The sequence below is a fragment of the Pimephales promelas genome, chromosome 13, assembly GCF_988280905.1.
Source record: "Pimephales promelas chromosome 13, fPimPro1.hap1.1, whole genome shotgun sequence".
NCBI lineage: Eukaryota > Metazoa > Chordata > Actinopteri > Cypriniformes > Leuciscidae > Pimephales > Pimephales promelas.
The window spans coordinates 22,257,536-22,276,594 of record NC_142781.1 but is presented as its reverse complement, the minus strand read 5'-3'; the positions used below and the strand labels follow the sequence as shown (position 1 = coordinate 22,276,594).

General features: G+C 40.6%; 1 long non-coding RNA gene across 2 annotated transcripts in view; it reads right to left on the bottom strand.

Annotated features, from left to right (window-relative positions):
- Positions 1–402: 402 nt before the first annotated feature.
- Positions 403–19,059, bottom strand: part of LOC120494026 (uncharacterized) — a 151,403-nt gene continuing 132,746 nt past the window's right edge. For both annotated transcript variants that reach the window (XR_016146028.1, XR_005625802.2), the window contains exon 5: positions 403–473. This is a non-coding gene — a long non-coding RNA (uncharacterized LOC120494026). The remainder of the gene's footprint in view (positions 474–19,059) is intronic.

Sequence of the window (19,059 nt, the reverse complement as noted above, 5' to 3'; positions counted from 1 at the left end):
TAAAGCATTATAACAGTTTTAAAATAACTTTCTATTTTTTATTTTTACTTTCTATTGTTTTCTTTTTGAATATGTTTAAAATGTAATGTAATAATTTTATGCAGTCATCACTCCAGTCTTCAGTGTCATATGATCCTACAGTAATCGTTCTATTATGCTGATTGGGTAATTACTGTATTTAATTATAGTAATTAAATACTATAATTAAACAACAGCATTTAAAACGGAAATCTTTTGTAACATTATAAAAGTCTTTACTGATACCTTTGATCAATTTAATGCATCCTTGTTGAATAAAAGTACTTTCTTTAAAAAAAATCAAATTGACCTCAAACATTTGAACATGCAAAATCAGATATTCAGTGTTTAAAAGGCAAGAAAAGGGTGAGAAACAAAATTGTTACCTTTGCTTCCAGTGTGGAAATGTCACCAGTGGATGCAGACACAGCATGACATCCACTAGGGGTGATGACCTTGGAAAGGGGTGACCACAATAATGTAGATCAGCACAGACATTCAAGTCAAGTCAAGTCACCTATATTTATGTAGCCCTTTTTACAATACAGATTGTATCAAAGCTGCTTCACAGTGATAACATGAAAATAATAGAACACAGATTAAACATATTGTTGTAGAATTTAAATGTCCCCAACTAAGCAAGCCAAAAGCCAAGGCAACAGTGGCAAGGAACCAAAACTCCATCAGGTGACAGAATGGAGAAAATTCAGTCCACCATGTGAACAATGAACATTGATTCTCTGCTGCATTTCACCGAATATCATTTCATTTAACTGACAATAAACATGTGCACATAACATTTATATTTTATAATCATGGATAAGGATCTGAGCTGACAACTCATTCCAGGAAAATATGAAGAGTCTGCCATCATCTTCCCTAAGGCAGGGCACTTAATGCAAGGCTGGTCAAAGAAGATGACTGTTCTTGCACTTTGAGTAGTTTAAATTGCTTTTCTGAGTGACACATGTGTTTAACTCATTACAAGTATCATTTACTTTGGAAAAGTGCTCAACGTGCTATTAGCTATTTTTGCTTGAAAATTTCTCAGTAAAAGAGTGACTAAATCCAAAGCCTTTTAGGTCCAAATCGTCACTGGTTTGCAGTCCAGAACTTTTTGCGTTCCAATTATCTAGAAGTTCTTCAAAACAAGAAACTTTTTCTCAAACCCATGCAGTGTCCTGAATCAATATCACTTGAGGAGTAACACCAAAGTTAACACTAAGACTGAAGTATAGTTTTATTCTTTTAGGCACTATTTCCTGCACCTGAAATCTTTTAACAAACCAAATTCCCTTGAAAGTGTTTGACAGAGATTTAAACGTGGAGTTCAAAACTATCAAGTCTTTAAGGGATGCACCAACTCAAGGTCAGTGTTATTTCAGTTCAGGGTCATTGGGTAACAATAACAGTTGTAGAAGAGGATATCTACTATATATAGCCTATATAATATATGTATATGACTTAACTAAGATCATTAGACCATATGCCAGCGGTGTCATTGTTTAGAGACAGCATCATCACCGAAAGCTTGGTGTTGATATAAAAACAAAGCAGTGCTGCTTCACCAACAGCCCAAGCTGCAAGCCAACCCTCAATGTTTACAGAGAAACAACAACCTCAGTCAGTTTTCTCCAGCCTTCCCTCAGGTTCAGCTGGAATACTACATGAAAAGATAATTCAGCCAAACCACACTTCAAAATTCATGCATGTTAAGTAAGGATATCAAATTTTTCTAGCCGTAAAAGACCATTAATCTTACTTTATTTACATTATTTTTGGATTCCTTGGCTGGATTACTAGTATGGTGTTCCTTGGATTTGGATTTTATGTCATGACCCACATTTGAATGAAAAAGAAAGCAGGCCCAGAGGACATTTTTGAACAATCCCCCCTCCCCCAGCAATTCCAGAGGGTCCAAAATGCCCTGGGGAAATGTTAACACGTAAAACAAGCAGATAAACACAAACCCAGACTATCATTTACTATAAATCTCCCAAGTGCCGTGCATCTGCACTTGACGGCAGAAACGGCACACTCCATTCTTATCTGAAAGGCTACCGGGAGATACAGTCTGTTACATTGTCAGAGCAGGGAAAATGTTCCACTTCCAGACATGGTTCTGTTTCTGCAGCGATCACCGATCTTCACTTTTGTCGGCTGTTTGTCTGGAAGCACAACCAGAGATAGGGGCACCTTGATTAATGTTTAGGTTGTAAATATTTATATGGGTTGCATTTCACGGAGAGGTACAAACAACCAGCACATGGGTCTTTTGAGTTTAATGCCTGGTTGGGTATTGAAGCGGAATAATTTTTTATTAACTGGAACATAAATTCACATCTTCTCCTGGACAATAAATCAGCAGTACAGCAGGTTTTTTGTGAGGTCTTCTATGCCTTTCAAAATTATTTAAAAATTCATGACAAATTAAAATTACCTTGCATATCTCTGGCCATTTAAACATTTTGCTCTTGTTATAAAAATTTCTCTAAAATTGTCCTGATTTTATCTTAATTCCTCGTTCACTTCTCGGTTTGGAGACAAAAGCAGTTAATTATAGTCATAGGACTATTGTAAAGAGATTTTTTAAGGTACCAGCTCAATGTGTAGTATTAATGTATTTTATATGCATCAGAGGGAGGGGGAAATATTAGAGGATGAGAGGAAACAGTGAGGGAAATTGTGACCCAGGATTGGGGGGGGGGGGGGGGGGAGGGTGGGGGGGGGGGGTTCATGGGGGTTTGAATGTACCCACAGGAAATAACAATTGTGTATGTTCCTCGAGTCACACACACCGCATTTTTCTACAGGTTATACATGTAACCCAGTATATTTTCAAGATTTGTTATCACAACATTTTTTCTTTTGTCAAATCAACTTAAATAATTTATTTAGTTCAGATAACTTTTTTTTTAGTTTCTGATGATTAAATCAATCTCCTTCATTATATTCACTCACTTTTTCCAGTTCAATCAACTTAAAATTTTAAGGCAACCAGGTTACTTAATTGTTTAAGTTAAACCAACAATATTTTTTTACAGTGTACCACTTCATTTGCAAATATTAATCTCAGACGCACTTTCACACAACAACGTCTGCTCTTGTGTGCTTATTTTGTAAAGAAAGTGGTGATTTTTGTTTATTTATTTATTTATTTATTTTTTTTTTGCAAAAAAGCTCCCAGAGTCCACTGGACCAAGGACTGGACCAACCACTGGAGTCACAAGCATTACTTTAATCATGCTACAACCTTTCTGGGGCTTGAAAGTGGTAGTTGCATATATGCTGTCAATAGAGGGACATAAAGCTGCAGATTTCATTAAAAAGATCTTTAATTTGTTTGCAGAATATCATCGAAAGTCTCCAAACGCAATGGCTTGGCTTGTAAGCAGTCCTTATTCTAATATTCAGTGTCACATGGTCTTTCAGAAATCATTCTAATATGCTGCTCAAGCTCATACTTTCAATGTTGAAAACTGCTGCTTAATATTATTTTAGGAAACCGTGATTTTTTTTGTAACATAAACTGTCATTTTTGATCAATTTATCAGGTCCTACACAGTAATCTGCTTTGCGTAATCAAGTACTAAAACAACGCGAATAAACACGCGCTTAAATTGGCGCCGTCCACGGTTTGATTTCTTCGTAGTGAATTCCCTAAATCACCTGACTTGCTCCTTGGGCTCTACCTTTTTGTCACTCGTCCCACATCCTGTGTGTACATATTAGGGTTGCAATGTCCCAGAGAACTGCAAAGGGAACACAATGCTGAGAAGGCCTTGCCTCTTTCCCTATTGTGGCCTCGTTAGGGAAATGAAGGGGGTGTTCCGTCTATACTGACCCTCCGATGTTTTTGCCAGTCCCTGCGTTCAAGGATTGCCTGGGAATTATTTCGTTTATCAGCACTATTGTTGCCGGCCATGGTATATCTCAATAATCTATCTATTGCACAAATTACAGTTGGATTGCAGGGCCTGCAGCAGGAAATACAACTCACTGAAGTGGAAACAATAGGAAAGAGTCATTCTATCTTAGTCATTAGTGCTTTTATGGAGGTGCTATTTAATTGGCCACAATAGTTTCGTGTGAGAGTCGTCCCTTAACAGAAGTTCACAATGCAGCGAGGACCTGTCTGGCCTTTTCACAGCTGATGGTTCTCATCCTTCAACCCCTTCCCCCTACCGTACCCTTCACATTCCCATCTCCTCACAGCTTGCCTTTCTTATCTGCAGCCTCCAGACAGCTGTGTGTGTCATTGTGTTTGTCTGCACTGACTGTGCGGCGGTTTGTGATGAACGTGGGTACGTACGCATTGACTTGGAAGCAGTGAGTGTAAGCTATTTGGTCAGAGGCCGTTATGAATGCAACTTGTCTTGATGTGGTTTGCATTTCATATAAGGCTTTCTAGAACACGCGTGGACTAACAAAATATTCACTTTCTTGAAAAATCACCAAGATCGTACCCATTGTGTTTGGACACAGCAGATTTGACTGTTTACAGTGAGTCTGGGAGGTTTCGCAATGAATGATCGAGCAAACAATTATACTGTATGCACATGATCTAAACCGGACTCGAATTCTATCAAAACAATGCATCCGCTGATGACAATTACTCTCAGCATCGTCTGTGTACAATGTGCTATTTAAATATTTAAATTCGAAAGCTTTGCGTTTGGAATGTTTAGGCACTTGTGATTTGGTTTGAATATGGGATGCAGCTTTGCTGGTGAGAAACATCCTGTTTACTGTGGCCTTCCTGGCTCAGGGATCATCTTTGACATCAACTTATTGTCTATTGCTGTATTCAAGGTAACCACTCATAGGGGTCACTGTCTGATGCTTTTCCTGAGTTTAACACGTATAGAAGGTTTGAAACCGTATGTTCCAGAAGAGTGGTTCTCAATTGTCAAGCCAAGTCACCTTTATTTATATAGCGCTTTTTACAATACAGGTTGCTTCAAAGCAACTTCACAGTGATAACATAATAATAATAATAATAATACAACAAAGTTTGTTTCTAGAAGAAAATTGCGTCATCGTCCACCTTGGACGGTAAGGCAGATCAATATATTTTTTTTGAATATTAAATGCCCCCCAACTAAGCAAGCCAAAAGCCAAGGCAACAGTGCTAAGGAACCAACACTACATCAGGTGACTGAATGGAGAAAAACTCTTGGGAGAAACCAGGCTCAGTCAGGGGGTCAGTTCTCTTCTGGTCAACAAACAAACTGTGTATGTGTATAGCTTTCCATGTTGGCATCTATCTAATGAAAGAGTTTGTGCCAACAAACAACAACATGTCAACAACAAAATATTAAACATGGAAAATGTTTTCCTCTACTTTTTAAAGTTGATAAGTGTTGTTACTGTACATTGATAAGACTATTTATTTTCGCTATCCTAACAATGCACATTATATATTTAGTTGGATTACTTTTGTGTTCTCTCGCAAATGGTTTGCAAGCGTTCCCCCCGAGAAACGACAGAATGCAAACATTTTGCAATTGAGCACACAGTTTCTCGGGGAAATGCAAAACATTGACTTATAATTTTTCCTCCCATCTCACCGGTTGGAAATACAGTAACAGTACTAAAGCGTAGGCCATGAGCCTTTGTTCACAGGTTTTTTTTTTTGTGTGGTTTGATGAATTGGCAAAATATTCAATATATAATTTCATAGTTTTGTTTTATTTTTGTTGGCTCACAATATATCCAATTTAATAGTTATGAAAAAAATAGTTTAATCATAACCAGTTATGATTCAAATCAATCACCACTTCATTTGAGCCCCCTGGAGCCATAAAATACAACAGGCCACAGCATTTAATCATACTTTTTAAGGGCTCTTGTCACTTTTGCTTTTGGAATGCATGTCAGAATCCCTGAAAATATTGCACAAGGCAGGAATAATTTCATGGGAAGGTACAGACACACACACACGCACGCACACATGCACAATACAGCTGTGTCTTCTCCTTTTGCAACTTAACTTGATATTTACCTTGTCCAAAGTATGTTTATGGTCTTCACAAAAGTTGTGAAATTATTGATTCAGTTTTCTGTTATCTGAATGTTTCATTATCTAGGTTTACAAATGAAGTTTCAGCGATGTAACTTAAGTTTCATGTAATATTAGTCTGGGTTTCCCCATACTGCCTTACCGCAGCGCGATTCAATTCACGATACCATGGCCAGATTTTTTGCCTCATTTAGGGAACCAATCACAGAACGGGGAGGGAGCAGCAAGACGATGACGACATCTATCCCTCACACTGACACAGTTTGTATATATCTATGGATTCAACATGGTAGCAGATGCGAAGCTACCTTTTGATGCAGCATTAGATATTGTTTTAAGTAGTTTAGAATGCAAGTTTATTTTGAAAAAAGAGCAGCTTTTGGCGTTAAACTTCGCGAGACCCCAGTCGTTATTGTTGTCTCGCCGTTAATTGCCCTAATGGAGGACCAGGTACAGGAGGCGGTCAACCTTGGAATATCTGCCGCTCAGCTGTGTCCCGAGAAAGAAAATGCGATAAAGAATTGTCGATACCAACTTCTGTTCGGCAGTCCCGAGGCCTGGATGAGCTCAAAGTGGCAAGACATGTTAGCCACGGAGTTGTATTGTACCTGCTACGCTTCGTCGTTGATGAAGTCCTTTAACCTATAAGTGATATTTATTAATATCATGTCATTATGCCTGTAGACTACCTACTGTGGTTGTCCAACGCATTCTCATCCTTTACCGCCATATAGAACGCTATATGACAAAACGGCGCTATACTACGCACATGGCACCTGTTATCGTTAATATAACACGCGCTGTGAGGGGTAGGTTTAGGTGTGGGGTAGGGTAGTCTCATATTACGCTAAAGGATTTATGACGCCTTGGGTTCGCGTGTTATATTAACGATAAAGGGTGCCATGTGCGTAGTATAGCGCCGTTTTGTCATATAGCGTTCTATGTGACGCTAAAGGATGAGAACGGGCTGGGTTGTCACAGTGCCACTAAGTTGTGTTGCTTTTCAATATCAATATACAGCTACCACTTTAGTAGCATAACTTTCAGCTGTGCACACGTACCCGATTAAAGTTGTTGACGTTAGTCATTAAATTAAATGTTTATTTTTTGGTTTTAACTTGTGAAGTACAAGCGCAAACAATTTCCAATGTAAATAACAACTTCAACTTCTATGTTAAACTGTACTTAATAATACTTGTGTTTTTCTAATTGAAACGATTGGCTATGAGCTACGTACAGGCGCATTTGATAGACATTCTTAGCACCCAATAAATGGCGCTGGGCATTCGTAAACCACGCCTCAAATACGAGAAATTGTGCATGTGGTTCCCAGACCCAGGTCTCAACAAGAATTGAGTCTGGCGTTAGCCAGGCTAATGTAATATCTGGAGGCAACTTCAATCAACACCTGTGCCTGTACACCTGTACATTTGGGTCAGGTCTTATCTGATGTCAGATAATATGAATAATAATAGTAAAAGTTGTGTTTTTTTTTTTAGAAAAGAGCAGTAAGAAGCTTCTTGCACCTTGTTTCAATGCAACGTTGAGTCAGCTTCCTTTACTGCCTTATTCCATCTCCTTTCCCCCTCCCCCATCTCCAAGTGCCGCTTCCTGTGTGTTCTGTTTTTGAGAAGCTTCACATCCTTACACTTTGACCATTAGGTCCTGTTACTAACACAGGAGGTTGCGTACAGGAACATCTGTGTGATGATTATTTTGAGCCCTCACATGAGGTCTCCTTTATTGTGCATAGTGCTGGCTGTGATCATCCGTGTTTCTCACCCTCATCGCCTCCTGCCTACCTCTGTCCTGCTACCTCACGGTGTGGTGCTACAGGGAATCTTGCCTTCAAATAGCAGTGAGAGGAATGGTAACGATCGCAGGCCCATAGAGGACAGATTCCCCCTGCACCACCAATTTTTAGCAATGCAGAATGGTAACACCTCCATAACCCCCACACGTGAGAGCACTCGTGAACACAGAAAACACATGGTGATTTTGGCTGCCCGTGTGAACATACAAAGGGTGTGTTTGGGGGTGCATTAACGACAGGCAAGCTGGCACGGGTCCTATTCTGTGTGTAGCCCGGTGAGCCCTTGAGCCCTAAATTCACTAAATTACTGTTGGAAAGAAATGTTTATTTACATTTATCAATCTGTGTATTTTACTTATTCTGTGCCTTTACAGTGTTTTCAGATGTATGTATATAGTTAAATATTTGTATATAATATTATTTAATGTTTAATGTTTTATTTACGTACTCACGTATGACGCAATGAAGGGGCGTGGGGTGGTGAAGGAGGAAGAAAGAGAGAAGACGAGTCGGAGGAGAAAAGACGATTGTAGAGGCTGAATAAAGGGATTTTCACACGATAATCCTGTAATTACAGACTGAATCCGTCATTAGTATTTGTATTTTGCTAGTAATAACTTTATTTAGCAGTTATTGGTGATATTCGTCATGGATTTCACTCAGCACGTTTACTCCATGCGGTCGTGCGGTGATTAGCACGGAGGACGAGCCGGATCAGATTCATCAGAGTGGAGGCCGACCAGATAGCGCTCCAGGTGACCGGAAAAGCCTGGAGTTCCTCTGTTGCCTCGCGGGAGAGAAAGACAGCCGCTCGGGTGAGCCAACGCCACGACATCATCATCGTCGCGGGACCCGTCGCGTTCGAGAAAACATCAGGCCTGCAACGTTGGGTGTGTGTGTGAGTGAGAGCGTGATTGTGGGCCCACTTATGTGAGTTTAATCTAAGTTACTGATTATTCATTAGGTTTAATTCCAATTGGAAGACTGTGTTATTGAGTTAGTGCATTCATATCTTTCAGGGAGTTTAACACTTGTGAAGTGTTGGGTTTATTTCAACAAATTGTAACTCATTGAAAATGATTTAATTTGATATTTTATTTTATTTTATTTTGAAAGAGTGTGTTTTCCCATTTTTATTACTTTTCACATTTCTTTATTTTATTTATTGATTTAGTCAAAAATATATAAAGACTCATCAAACCAGTATTGGATTCAATAGTCTTTATTGCTGCTGAAGGGAATGGTAAATACATTTGATTATCCCAGGTAATCAAAACAGTGAAACATCTATTTACCCAGGCCCCAGCTTTAACGTAGCGGGTATCATTACTGGGGTTACATAAATTGGAGGCACCGCTGGGATTCCATTTCCCTTATTACTACAGCAGCATTAATTGAGAAAAAAAAAATTTCTAGTACAAAGTAACAGTTTAGCTCTAGCTATGGCTCATTCGCAGACTCCTTTCTCAGTCCCTGACTTAAAAAGTTGGTGTCGAGGTGAAGGCATCGATCCAGATTATGCCATCATTGTGAGTGGAATTCCAGAAGAGACGGATGTTTCTAAAATTGAAGAGACTATGCATTCTATTAAAGCCCTTGGAAGAGTCAGGGTAAGAGGACGGATGTATAGCCAATCATCTCAGTCTCTGATAGTGCTCTGTGAATGTCGTGAGAAGGTGCCTGCAGAGAGACTCCCTCTGGATGTATTGCCTGCTGATGGATCAGACCCATGGATCCTGAGTGCTAAGGGAATGGAGGGTAGTGACGCAGGTTCACCTAACTTGTTAAATGCTTCAACGCCTGAGTCTATCATCAGGGCAGTGGGTGAATTGCTTGCTAAAACCACCAAAACCTCAAGTGATAACAGTTCCTTCAGACGGCTGAGAACCTTTTCAGGTATCACTCCCCTTCCTGCTGGAGAGGATAATTTAGAGAATTGGATGGAACAAGCAATGCTCATGATTGAGGAAAGTGATCGTTCCGAAAAAGAAAAGAAGTTAAGGATTGTGGAGAGTTTGCGTGGACCAGCCTTGGAGATTATTCAAGCAGTAAGGTTTACCAATGCTGAAGCATCTCCAAAAGAGTACTTAACAGCTATAGAAAGTGCTTTTGGGAGCTCAGAGTCTGGTGAAGATCTGTATTTCAAGTTCAGAGCACTACGGCAACGTCATGGAGAATGCTTGTCGGATTTTCTGAGGAGGCTGGAGAAAATCTTAATCAGAGTTGTACAAAAGGGAGGGCTATCTGCCCAGTCTGCTGGAAAAGCCCGTCTGGAGCAACTCATTAGAGGAGCAACCCAGTCTGACATTTTGCTGCTTCAGTTACGGATAAGGGAACGAAAGAGTAACCCACCTGATTTCCTAGATCTGCTACAGGAGATTCGGGAAGAGGAGGTACGAGAAGCTGAAAGACGAAGGTCTAATTCAACAGTTCGTCAAGTGCAAGTTGGAAGTGAAAATAACAAAACCCCATTCTTTCAAGAGCTCGCAACTGAGATCAAAGACTTACAAACTATGGTGGCAGAGTTAACCGTTAAGTCAAAGGATGATGCGATTTCTGAAAAGGAACCAAAAAACCCGCCATCATTGAAGTTAACGGATGAAAGTTGTGAAGTACAAGCTTTGAAGAAAGAAGTGAAAAAACTTAGACAACAAGTGAAAGTGATGGCTGTGCAATCGACATCTAAAGCGGAGAAAGAAACTACTGCAGAGAGAAACGATGCATGTTTCGTGAAATTCACCCGATCAAAAGTACCCGGATCTTCAAAGAGCGCAGAAGATTACTTCTGCTACAGGTGTGGAGGTGACGGACACATTGCTTCCAAATGCAAAGCTCCTGTAAATGAGAAGAAAGTGATTCAGAAACTCATTCAATCTTTGCGGAAGGCTAAAGGGAAACAGAGGTGTGAGGAGGATCCTGAAGAGGAATATAACTGCTCTGTGAAGAGAAGCGCGGTTCAAGTCAAACCAAGCATCAGTATCCCAGAAGGACTAGTGGGACCATCTTCCGTTATTCCGGTGAAGGTAAATGGAACGCCTTGTCAAGCTTTGCTGGATAGTGGATCAGTGGTAACCATTGTATTTGAAGAATGGTATAACCAACACCTGGCTGATACTCCGATTCACCCTATTTCTGGACTAGCTGTCTGGGGCTTGAGTGATTCCAGTTTTCCATATCGTGGCTATGTGGAAGTAGAGCTGCAATTTCCGGAGAAGTTGACAGGAGTGCAACAGTCCATCAGTGTACTGGCATTAGTGTGTCCAGAGCCTCATGGACCCAAACAGGTTCCATTACTCATTGGTACCAATGCTAGTATGTTCCAACGGTTGGCACAGCTTTGTAAAGAGTCTTCTGGAGTAGACATTGTTCGTACGATGCCAGTAAATCTTCAGAAATCAAAGACGTTCAGAATGGAAGCCAGAGAACAGAGAAACGCAGAAGATGCTGTGGCAGAAATCCAATGGTCGGGTCCAGGCCCACTCCGTATTCCACCAAGGAGTGAGTGTCAAGCTACATGCAAAGTCAAGGTGATGCAATCCATTGACAAGAGCATTTTAGTTGTTGATCAACCGTCAACTTCTAGTAGTCCTGCTGAGATACTAGTAAAGCCTACTATCGTTCCCTCATCAGCGATCCAAGTGAACCGATTTCCTGTGTTACTGAGGAATGTTTCGCAGAAGGAAGTTTGTATTCCTATGGGTTCTGTGGTGGCGCACGGTTTTACCACCGAAGTGGCTACTACTGTGGAGAAAGACCATTCAGCAAAGTCATCACCTGTAGATCCATGCTTGTTTAATTTCGGAGATTCACCGATTCCACAACATTGGAAGGATAGGCTATCCCAAAAACTGGCAGAGAGAACTAATGTATTTTCGCTCCATGAATGGGATGTGGGATGTGCGAAGGGAGTGGAACATCACATTCGGTTGAGTGACAACACCCCATTTCGAGAGAGATCCCGTAGGCTTGCGCCTGCCGACATTGATGACATACGCCGTCATCTTCATGAGTTGTTGGCCGCTGGAATTATCAAAGAGTCCAGGAGCTCATATGCTTCCCCTATTGTTGTGGCCAGGAAGAAGAACGGAACGGTGCGTATGTGTATCGACTATAGAACCCTAAATACAAGAACCATCCCAGATCAATACACTGTGCCAAGGATTGACGAAGTTTTAGATTGTCTTACGGGCAGCAGATGGTTCTCCGTTTTAGACCTGCGGAGCGGGTACTATCAGATCCAGATGGCTGATGAAGATAAGGACAAGACCGCTTTCATTTGTCCCCTTGGGTTCTATCAGTTTGAGAGGATGCCGCAAGGAATCTCTGGAGCCCCTGCTACGTTCCAGAGATTAATGGAGAAGGCCGTAGGGGATATGAATCTGCTGGAAGTACTTGTGTACTTGGACGATCTTATAGTGTTTGGCAAAACACTAGAAGAACATGAAGAACGTCTGCTAAAAGTCCTTGATAGACTTGAAGAAAGTGGATTAAAAGTTTCACTTGACAAGTGTCAGTTCTGTCAACCTCAGGTAAAATATGTGGGGCATATCATTTCTGAGAAGGGTATTGCCACTGATCCAGCAAAGGTTGAAGCTGTGACCAATTGGAAGCAACCTACTGATTTGAAATCCCTCAGATCATTCCTGGGATTTTGTGGGTACTACAGGCGATTCATAGCGAACTACTCCGCTATAGTCAGACCCCTTACTGAGCTTACCAAAGGATATCCGCCTACTCAGCATGGGAAGAGTGCTGCAAAGAACAAAGGGATGTACTACAAGGAGTCTGAAGCTTTTGGGGGTAGGTGGACAGAAGAATGTACAGAGGCATTCCAGAAGATCATTCGTTGTCTTACTAACGCACCTGTCTTGGCATTTGCTGATTCAAGCAGGCCCTACATTCTGCATGTCGACGCCAGCCTGAATGGTTTGGGAGCAGTTTTAAACCAGGAGTACCCAGAAGGCTTAAGGCCAGTAGCATTTGCCAGCCGCAAGTTGAAGTCATCTGAACAGCGTTACCCTGTCCACCAACTTGAGTTTTTAGCACTCAAGTGGGCAGTGGTAGACAAGTTTCATGATTACTTGTATGGTGCACGATTTACAGTAAGGACAGACAACAACCCACTTACTTACATCCTTACCACTGCAAAACTCAATGCAGCGGGTCACCGGTGGTTAGCTGCACTATCCACATACAACTTCAACATACAGTATAAACCTGGAAAAAACAACATCGACGCTGATGCTCTATCGCGCAACTTTTCTTCCACTACAGAAGAACAAGATTGGCAGGAAATATCACCTTCTGGTATTCAGGCCCTGTGCAAAACAATGAATACTCGACAATGTGTAGAGCAGTTGGGAGTGTCGCCTGAAGTCATACCTGAATGCTATGCATTTCCCACCAGACTAGATGTTGGTTCCCTGGAGCATTTGAGTTCCCATGACTTGATGAAAGCTCAGGAAGAAGATCCTGCTATTTCTCCAGTGAGACATGCTGTGAAAAAAGGGCAGTTGTTTTCATTATCCAGGGACAAAGATCCTGAAGTACACTTACTACAGAAAGAGGGATCCAAACTTGAAGTAAGAAGAGGACTATTATTCCGGGTGGTACGGAGACCACAACATGAAGAATGTCTTCAACTTGTTTTACCGCAAAAGTATCGATCTATGGTCTTACAGTCCCTACATGATGAGACTGGCCATCTAGGAGTAGATAAGACCACTGCTCTAATAAAAGATCGTTTCTATTGGCCAAAGATGTCAAATGAAATTGACCAGTATGTGAAGAACTGCGGAAAGTGTATTCTTCGTAAGACACAACCCCAAAGAGCTGCCCCGTTGAATCAGATAACCAGCAATGGTCCCATGGATCTTGTTTGTATCGATTTCTTGTCTCTGGAGCCTGACTCAAAAGGAGTGTTCAACATCCTTGTAGTCACTGATCACTACACTAGGTACGCTCAAGCTTTTCCGACAAAGGACCAAAAAGCTCTCACGGTTGCCAAAGTGTTATGTGAAAGGTATTTTGTTCATTACGGATTACCAGCACGTATACACTCGGATCAGGGACGTGACTTCGAAAGCAAGTTAATTCATGAGTTGCTGAAGACGTTGGGGATTCAGAAGTCAAGAACGACTCCATATCATCCTCAGGGGGATCCACAGCCTGAGAGATTCAATAGAACTTTGCTGTCGATGCTTGGGACCCTTGACAAGTCTCAGAAGCAAAAGTGGAGTCAGCATGTCAGTCAACTAGTGCATGCTTATAATTGTACGCGAAACGACGCAACAGGATATTCCCCCTATGTCCTCATGTTTGGACGGGAAGCAAGACTCCCAATTGATCTCTGTTTCTCTGTCTCATCTGAAGGCGAAGCAGAGAGTTACCAGCAATATGTATCTAAGCTAAGAACAGATCTAAAAAGGGCCTACCAAGTAGCTTCAGATGCTGCAGACAAGAGCCACCAGAAGAACAAAAGACTTCATGATAAAAGAGTTCGAGATCAAGTACTTGAAGAAGGAGATCGGGTTCTAATGAGAAATCTAGGAGTCGCTGGAAAGAACAAGCTGGGAAACAAATGGAGTTCCTTACCGTATGTGGTAGTTAGTAAGATGCCAAACTTACCTGTCTATCGGATAAAACCTGAGAAAGGTAAGGGACCTGTCAAGACATTGCATAGAAATCACCTTCTGCCAATCGGATACCTGGTGAGATTGCCAAAAGAGACAGAAGAAAAGAAAGTACCTCAGAGACCAGCGACAAGGTCCCAGGCTCTTCAGCAACCTCTGCTCCATGAATCAGGAACAGCCGAGGTATCTGTGGAAGGAAGTTACGATGAGGATGAGTTATCTTCAGATTGCGAGGATGGGGATGCATACATACCTCAAGAAACCATGGAAGAACTTCGAAGACTACCAGAATCCCAGAATCTGAGATCTGTCCTGCAGGAAAGAAAAGTGTCTGTTCCTGTAGATAGTGAACCATTCAGGAGCTGTGAGCGGAAAGAAATATGCTCTATTGAGGATTCTGAGCCAAAGATGATGGATGATACTCTGGAAAGGGAAAGACCTGATAATGTAACAATGCAAGAAGTTGAAAGACCTAACTCTCCGGTGGTAGAAGGGAATAACCTACCTTTTCCTGAAGAACCTGACGGTGAAGAGAATCCAAATGGTCTGGAGCCTGCTAGAGAAATTAGGTCTAAACGAGAAATAAAGCCTGTAGTAAAACTCAGTTATGATGAGTTGGGTAAATCTACAAACCGCCCAATATATACCATTACCCATGGTATGCCAGTGCACTGCAGTTTTATTTCAGAGGGTAGGAGAAGTAATTGTAACACTGTTTGGTGCCACCCTCTTGCTACTTGCCGTGAATGTAGTAGAGTACCTGAGAGGAAGAGAATTAAACACCTGTAAAGTCCCAAAAGTTTGATGAGGACCTCAAACATTTAGAAGGGGGAGGGTGTAGCCCGGTGAGCCCTTGAGCCCTAAATTCACTAAATTACTGTTGGAAAGAAATGTTTATTTACATTTATCAATCTGTGTATTTTACTTATTCTGTGCCTTTACAGTGTTTTCAGATGTATGTATATAGTTAAATATTTGTATATAATATTATTTAATGTTTAATGTTTTATTTACGTACTCACGTATGACGCAATGAAGGGGCGTGGGGTGGTGAAGGAGGAAGAAAGAGAGAAGACGAGTCGGAGGAGAAAAGACGATTGTAGAGGCTGAATAAAGGGATTTTCACACGATAATCCTGTAATTACAGACTGAATCCGTCATTAGTATTTGTATTTTGCTAGTAATAACTTTATTTAGCAGTTATTGGTGATATTCGTCATGGATTTCACTCAGCACGTTTACTCCATGCGGTCGTGCGGTGATTAGCACGGAGGACGAGCCGGATCAGATTCATCAGAGTGGAGGCCGACCAGATAGCGCTCCAGGTGACCGGAAAAGCCTGGAGTTCCTCTGGCAACGAGGGATAGATCGCCACAACAGATAGCGCTCCAGGTGACCGGAAAAGCCTGGAGTTCCTCTGTTGCCTCGCGGGAGAGAAAGACAGCCGCTCGGGTGAGCCAACGCCACGACATCATCATCGTCGCGGGACCCGTCGCGTTCGAGAAAACATCAGGCCTGCAACGTTGGGTGTGTGTGTGAGTGAGAGCGTGATTGTGGGCCCACTTATGTGAGTTTAATCTAAGTTACTGATTATTCATTAGGTTTAATTCCAATTGGAAGACTGTGTTATTGAGTTAGTGCATTCATATCTTTCAGGGAGTTTAACACTTGTGAAGTGTTGGGTTTATTTCAACAAATTGTAACTCATTGAAAATGATTTAATTTGATATTTTATTTTATTTTATTTTGAAAGAGTGTGTTTTCCCATTTTTATTACTTTTCACATTTCTTTATTTTATTTATTGATTTAGTCAAAAATATATAAAGACTCATCAAACCAGTATTGGATTCAATAGTCTTTATTGCTGCTGAAGGGAATGGTAAATACATTTGATTATCCCAGGTAATCAAAACAGTGAAACATCTATTTACCCAGGCCCCAGCTTTAACGTAGCGGGTATCATTACTGGGGTTACATGTGTTTCACACATTTCAGCGCTGATAAATTTACTCTCATAAGCTCCTGTCTTTCCCAGCATCTGTTGCTGTGTGAATCTAGGAAAGGGACTATTGTGCTCTATCTATCTATATCTATCTATATCTATATCTATCTATCTATCTATCTATCTATCTATCTATCTATCTATCTATCTATCTATCTATCTATCTATCTATCTATCTATCTATCTATCTATCTATCTATCTATCTATCTATCTATCTAGCTAGCTAGCTAGCTAGCTATCTATCTAGCTATCTATCTATCTAGCTAGCTCTCTCTCTCTCTCTCTCTCTCCCCCCCATCCCCCATCCATCCATCCGTAAGACCTAAATTAAATTATAATATATTTATATGAATACACACAGTACCGTCAAAAGTTTGAAAACATTAATATTTTTCATGTTTTAAAGGGTTAGTTCACCCAAAAATAAAAAATTCTGTCAGTATTTACTCACCCTCATGTTGTTCCAAACCTCTCTGTGTTTATTTGTTCTGCTGAACACAAAGGAAGATATTTGGAAGAATGTTTTAATCAAACAGATCTCAATCCCCATTGACTACCATAGTATGTATTTTTTCCTACTATGGTAGTCAATGGGGATTGAGATCTGTTTGATTAAAACATTCTTCCAAATATCTTCCTTTGTGTTCAGCAGAACAAATAAACACATAGAGGTTTGGAACAACATGAGGGTGAGTAAATACTGACAGAATTTTCATTTTTGGGTGAACTAACCCTTTAATGTTATCTTATGTTCATCAATCCTGCATTTATTTGATAAAAATAGGTCTACATTAATAAAAACAGTAATTAAAATAATGGTTTTCTATTTGAATTTATTTTAAAATAAAACATTTTCTGTGATGCAAAAGCTGAATTTATATCAGCCATTCATGATGAATGTCAGTCTTTACTGTCACATCCATAAGGAATAATTCTAATATGATGGTTTGATACTCAGTTATTATCAATGTTGGGAACTGTTCCAACAGTTCAGTTCCATTTCCATTTGATCATCCTTATCAGGACAGATAACAATCTTCTAATTTTGATCAGTTTTCACAAATCAAATATTTGGATTGGATGCTTATCAATCTGCAGCAGTATTAGGATGGATCCTGGGCAGATGGCAGTGTGATTTTATTATTTCCCAGTTCTTTGCCATACTGGTGCAAATACAGAGAGGCTTGGCTGTGGTGTGCAGTTCTGGCGGAGATGTCAGCACAAGGTCGAACTCAGCCTCATTTGCTTCTCATTAAGCGGTTCCAGGCATGCTCAGCCATGCCCAGTCCCACTTTATTTCCCCCTGCTAGAAAATACATTTGCATGGCAATGGCACATGGGGGGGGGGGCATTAATTTTCTTGATTTTTTCGATGAGGGAAGAAGAGACTATGTATTTAGCAAGGTGTAGGGAGCCACTGGAGGTCCTCAAAGATGACGAGGTGTGTTTTATCGCTGCTCTGTGTACCACCTTCCTGGAAGTCAAGCGCCTTCAATACAGGTCTCTCACTTTTTCTCGGTTCCTATACCTCTCTCGCTCTCTATTTCCTCTGCTCTCTATTCCCTCCCTCCATTCCCAGCCTTACCTCTGAGCCTGGGAGCGGAATTCTGGGAACATTTTTCCATGTGAAACGCCGAGCACCAGTTGAGGGGTGTGACGCCACTGCATTGTTTCAGCCGGCGAAAAGAGGAACCGCGCGCGATGAGGCCAAATCCTGTCCACTCCAAAAAAACAGCCACTTTCTCACACTGGCTTCCTTCCTCGCTGGACAGCTCAAAACAATCCCATAGTCGTGGGCCCGAGGAGTGTGAACGAGGAATCAGCTGCACAGAGAGCAAAAGGGAAGCGGGCCTTTTTCTATCGGTTTATGCAGACTGTTTATGAGCCATTGAAAACAAACAAAGGGGCAACACTACTCATGCCCCCCCCTCAAAAGCCGCCAACTGACACCCACACAACAAAGAGTGAACGGGCATTATATCACCGTGAAACAACTAAACCGGTGGGCTGCTGGATATTTTTTTTTCTCTCAAGCTGTCTTGTTGCAAAAACAATGAAAAATCCTTATCATGAAAAATGGCTGGCTGTTCCTGAGGGCAGCCTTTTCAATGTTCAGCTAAAATAATATATATTGTCACCTGGGAAGTTTAACTGTGCATGTGATTTCTCTTTACCTATTTTATGGTCCAATTCTCACTATTAACTAGTGGCTTATTAGCAGGCATATTACTAAGATATTGACTGTTTATTAGCACTTATAATGCACATATTAATGCCTTATTCTGTATGATTCTACATTCCGTCATCCTATACCCAATACCTAAACTTAACAACTATCTTACTAACTATTAATTAGCAGTAATTAAGTTTATGGAGGCAAGAGTTGAATAATAGAGAGAATTGGACCCTAATCTAAAGTGTGACAATATGTAATTTTTATATAAATCTATATATATATATATATATATATTTTTTGTTTTTAATACTTCGTAATGAAACATACAACTATTTACTTTTTTTTAAAGATTTTTTTTAAATTTATTTTATTGGTAATTTTTAGAAATCTCTTT